We start from the raw sequence: 6,000 nt of genomic DNA on the forward strand, positions 1-6,000 counted from the left end.
AATCGAAAATATAAACTAGAGAGAGAGAGAGGAAGGGGCGGCCAAGTCTAGAGAGAGAAGCTCTCAATCTCTAAAACTTTGGATGAATGAAATGTGAGGAATGAGGCTCCTATTTATAGGAGGAGGATTACCTTCAAAAGGTAGTTTCCTCTTTTCCTATTGCCTTGCACGTCCAACATGCCTCATGAAGGCTTAGGATTTGTTTCCTCATTTGATTTCCTCTTAGTTGGCCGAAAATGCACTTTCCTTCTTAAGGAAATTTGTTTCCCCTTTTTCTTTTGGCAAGTATCTTCATACATCAATGCACAAAATAAACTCTCTTTCCCACTATGGCATGAACGAAATTCAGCCTTATTTTCCTTGGGTTGGACGAAATTTGAGCTTCTAGAAGGAGCTTCTAGATATTTCTTCATTTGTTCATGACAACATAAGAAAAGCCCATTAAGAATTTTCAAGTAAAATTCTATGAAATGAAATTAATCCTCAAGGCCCAATTACACTAATATGGCTGAGTAATATTTATTTCATTTGTCATCATATGACAATGTCAAAAAAATTTATTGACATTCTTTTCGTCCTATGTCCAAAAAGACAAAAATACCCTTTTGACAATTTTCGTAAAACTGTCTCGTTCTTGTTTTGACTTAGCTTCCAGTTTAACTATTCCTATCGATGTGATTCGTGACAGTGACCTCATGGACCCAAATGAACAAAGCTTGAGCTAAACACTTGGACTCAAAAGTTCACAAACCTTTTCCAAGTTTAGCGTAATGCCAACTGACTCCACTAAAGAGCTGACACTGAAAATCTCTCGGTTCAAATGAATTTATTTTCTACTCAAGAATTCGACTTAATTACGATGAGCGGATCCACTGAATATTATCTATGTTTACCCTTCATGAATGTCATCAGCTAGTCGGGATTTACTAAATTACCATTTTACCCTTCTAGCTGTTATTTCCTCAACTCCTTTGTCGCTTGTGAATAAGTTAGAAACAATGTATTGACGAGGAGCTAACAAGTCACATTGTTTCATCCAAAAGAGTCAGGACTCAATTTGGACACTGGCCAGTTCATTTATTCACACTCCAAGGAACAAAGCATGAGGTGACATACATTGCATTTCAGCAATCTTGTACATGAATTCCATATCTATGAGAACTTCACAAAGTTACTCATGACATACTCACAACTTAGTATTTCACCAATAGGCCCTGTTCGGAATGACATAGTGAGTCCGAACTCTGACTTTCTCAAATGAGAATACTAAGGTGTGAAATGGCATGTCTCATTTCAGGATTAAGGTAAGCATGATGCAATTCATACATAGTGACTTCGAGACATAAGAGGTTAAATGGTTTGTTCTTATATTGTCTCTAGAAGTGCACTGGTCAATTCAGTATCTTCGGAAGATACCTAGAAGAACTATAGAGTCCCCAACTCTCAATGCCTCATAACCAGACATCATAGATTCTTCTAACAATCATACTGGGGTCAATAGTCCTTTGACCCTAAGATTGCGAATATATCGTTTTAAGCAAACTACGAAGAGTTTGTTCATGCAAATCTACATTTGTTTCTTCGTAAGTTGTTTAGTTTATTTATGGACTAAAAGACTAAGGTTTTATCATAAAGCTTCAGACAAGGAAGATTGAATGAACGTTTCAACTTTTTATTAAATGAATAAGCAATTACAAGCAAGAGTCTTCGTAAGACTATATGACGTCAAATGTACATAAATAGACACTACTACTCTTCTTGTGGGCACCATTGACAACAAACTCCCACTTGACTCAAAGAAGATGTGAGTAGTCCTATATGCCTAATCCCTCTCGAAGTTGGTCGAAGACCATGTTCGCTAGGGCCTTGGTGAATGGATCTGCCAGAGATCTACTTCACCTCCACGTCTCCGCGTTGCGCGATCTCTCGAATCAAATGGTATTTCCTCTCAATATGTTTAGATCGCTTATGGCTTCGAGGTTCCTTTGAGTTAGCGACAGCCCCACTATTATCACAATAAAGGGTCATGGGCTCGTCGACGTTTGGAACAACTTCCAAATACTTAAGGAATTTTCTAAGCCATACAGCCTCTTTGGATGCTTCACAAGCAGCCACATATTCTGCTTCCATTGTGGAGTCAGCAATGCAAGATTGCTTAATACTTCTCCACACAACAGCTCCACTATTAAGGATGAGCACAGATCCCGAAGTGGATTTCCTGGAATCCTTATCCGCTTGAAAATCGGAGTCGGTATATCCCGTCATAGTCAGGTCAGTACCTGAGTATGTAAGCATCAAGTTCCTAGTTCTTCGAAGATACTTAAGAACATGCTTAACAACAATCCAGTGCTCGGGTCCAGGGTTGGATTGGAAACGACTAACTACGCCAACGGCGAAACAGATATCAGGTCTAGTGCAAAGCATAGCATACATGAGGCTTCCTACGGCAGAGGCGTAAGGAATCTTCCTCATGTCTTCAATCTCTTGTGCAGTCTTGGGAGACTGGTCCTTGGAGAGTGAAACTCCATGCCTAAAGGGTGTTTGGCCCTTCTTAGAGTCTTGCATCGAGAAGCGATCCATTACCTTATCAATATAAGATGCTTGAGAGAGCGACAGGGTCTGGTTTTTCCTATCTCGAAAGATTTGGATCCCCAGAATGTACGCAGCTTCTCCTAGATCCTTCATATCGAATTGCTTTGCCAGCCAGACCTTAACCTCAGATAACTTACCCACGTCATTACGAATGAGTAGTATATCATCGACATATAGTACCAGAAACACAACTTTGCCTTCGTGTATTAACTTGTAAACACAAGGCTCATCTATTAACTGTTCAAAGCCGAAGCTCTTTACAGTTTCATCGAATCTAATATTCCATGACCTAGATGCTTGCTTTAGTCCATAAATGGATTTAAGCAACTCACAAACCTTGGTCTCTTGACCTTTATCCACGAAACCGTCTGGTTGAGCCATGTAAATGCGCTCGTCAAGATTGCCATTCAGAAAGGCTGTCTTGACATCCATTTGCCAGATCTCATAGTCGAGAGCTGCAGCTATGGATAGGAGTATGCGGATGGATTTAAGCATCGTGACTGGCGAGAAGGTTTCTTCATAGTCAATCCCTTCTTGTTGGGTATAACCCTTCGCCACAAGTCGTGCTTTGAACGTCTCGACGTTCCCATCAGGACTCCTTTTCTTCTTGTATATCCACTTACACCCTACAGGTTTAATCCCTTCAGGAAGGTCTACAAGTTTCCAGACTTTGTTGACATACATCGAGTGCATTTCAACTTTCATGGCGTCAAGCCAAAGGTTTGATTCAGAACAAGCCATCGCTTGGCTATAGGAAACAGGGTCATCCATGTCGGAGACGGCTACAAGAGAGTCTCCATAAGACATGTACCTGTCAGGCTGTTGAACAGCCCTCCCACTACGTCGAAGTACTACTTGACGAGATTCTGATGAGTTAGGTTGTGTTTCAGTTGGGGTAAGAACAGTTCTTACAGATGAGGTAGAAGCTTCCTCACCCAACTTTTCTTCAAGCACAATTTTGCATCTAGGTTTTGCATCTTTCATAAAGTCCTCCTCGAGGAAACGAGCATTCCTGCTAACGAAAGTCTTATCGTCCTCGGGACTATAGAAAATGAAACCTTTGGTTTCCTTTGGATATCCTACAAACAGGCACAATTCTGACCTACTAGCCAACTTGCTAGTCTTTTTCCTTAGCACATGTGCAGGGCAACCCCAAATTCGGATGTGGCCCAAACTTACTTTACGGCCAGTCCATCTTTCATAAGGAGTACCAGGAACCGTTTTAGACGGAACTTGGTTCAGAATGTAAGCGGCTGTTTCGAGGGCATATCCCCAAAAGGAAAGCGGGAGTGATGAGTAACTCATCATCGATCTAACCATCTCCATAAGAGTTCGGTTTCTTCTCTCTGACACTCCGTTTTGTTGAGGTGTGCCAGGTGCGGTAAGCTGAGAAGCAATACCTTCTTCTTTAAGAAAGTCATCGAACTCTCCAGACATATACTCACCTCCTCGATCAGATCGAAGGGTTTTGATCACTTTGCCAGTTTGCTTTTCCACTAAAGCACTAAAGACCTTAAATACGTTAAAGGTCTCGGATTTGTGTTTGAGCAAATAGACAAACCCATATCGTGAGTAATCATCAGTGAAGGTAACGAAGTATTTGTATCCTCCACGTGCCTGTTGGCTGAGCGGACCACATACATCAGAATGTATTAGTTCCAGCAACTCAGTGGCTCTTCGACCTTTAGCAGAGAAAGGTCGCTTAGTCATTTTTCCTTCTATGCAGGATTCACAAGTAGGTAGTGAACCTATTGTAGAGGCTTGGAGTGGACCATCCCTCACAAGTCTCTTAATCCTTTCTAGACTGATATGACCAAGTCTTAAGTGCCATAGGTGTGTTGATTTTGTTAGATCGGAGGATTCAAAAAGTTTGATCCTCTTTGGCTCCCTAATTAGATCATTATCTATTTCGGTGTCTAAAAGAGAAGGTTGGGTGGGATAGATGTAGAAAAGAGCATTCTTCATACATGCATCAGTGACAAAAGAATTATCAGGAAACGAAATACGAATTCCATTCTTAATGAACTTTAAACAATAATCTTGCTCACGAAGACGAGCAACGGATATTAAGTTCTTCCCAAAGGTAGGAACAAAATATACATTATTCAAGTTTAAAGTGCGGTCTTCAAAAGACAGCGTCACGGATCCCACAGCCTTTGCGGACACCAGGCTCCCATCACCCCATTTGAAACAGAACTCGCCTTCCTCTAAGCTTTTGGTTTTCTTGAAACCATTCAAGGAACAACAAATATGGTTAGTAGCAGCGGAGTCAAGAATCCACGTTGATACATTATCAGCTACTAAGCATGCTTCGGTAAGTAGTACAATACTATGTTCCTTTGCTTTGAGATAGGCAGGACAGTTCTTTTTATCGGCTTTGTAAGGTCTGTTCCTAGTTCTAGAGGCGGAGGCTTTTTGCTCAGTAGCATGTGCCTCTCCTTGATTCCTCTTTCTCTTAGTGAGACCTACAGCAGTGTGAAGTCCATCATAAGCTTGGTAACAGTGTACTCTAGCTTGTGTATGGAGTAGTTCATCTTGGAGGTATCAAGAGATGCGGGGAGAGTTTCTAAGATCATATCTATGACATTCTTCCCATCAATCTCAGATCCTAGGATTTCCATTTTACTCAGATGACTAATGATCAATATCATAAAGTCTCCAACAGGAGTCCTAGCCTTCATGCGACAGTTCATAAATTGTCGGACTGCTATTTGCCTTGCTTGACGCATTTGCCCTCCAAACATCTCAAGGAGATTGTAGAGCATGTCAGCGGCAGTCTCGATGTCACGATGTTGCTTTTTCAGCATATTGTTCATAGATGCCAAGATATAGCACCTCACAATCTCATTGGATCGAAGCCAGGCCGCTAAGGCGTCATTGTCCTCTTGAGTTGAATCATCATTCGTCAGAGGAGGACACGGGGTGGTGAGTACCCATTTGTGCTTGTTAACGGTAGGTATTATGTCGAGGTTACGTTTCGAGTCTATGTAGTTTTCGTTTTCGAGTTTGTTCGAGGAAAGAATGAAAGAGAGAGTTGGGAGACATATTGCCTATAAAAGTTGAAACAAGTTTATGATTAGTCTTTGGTTTAGGATTTAAGTTTTATTAAGACTTTTATAAAATCCAAAGGTGTTATAAACCAAACGATAATTTACTCCCTCAAGAGAAGGCCGCAAAAAATGTCCTTTTATAAGTAAATGACACATCATTAATGCTAAGCCAAGATGTCAATACATCTATTTTGACTAGCCACCTTGTAAATTGGTTTGATCACTCACATCCTTTCGCAGGGCCTCGAGGGAGGATTACTAGGGATTGAGCCTAAGTGTGCAACCAACCACTTAGTCCAAAAGGTCAACTTTGAAAAACAATCCCCCAAGGGGAGGCCTTGCCATCATCGTCTCACTC

Source organism: Urtica dioica, chromosome 1 (genome assembly GCF_054948205.1).
Source record: "Urtica dioica subsp. dioica isolate 48M chromosome 1, U.dioica_male_clone48M_v1_H2, whole genome shotgun sequence".
NCBI classification, from domain to species: Eukaryota; Viridiplantae; Streptophyta; class Magnoliopsida; order Rosales; family Urticaceae; genus Urtica; species Urtica dioica.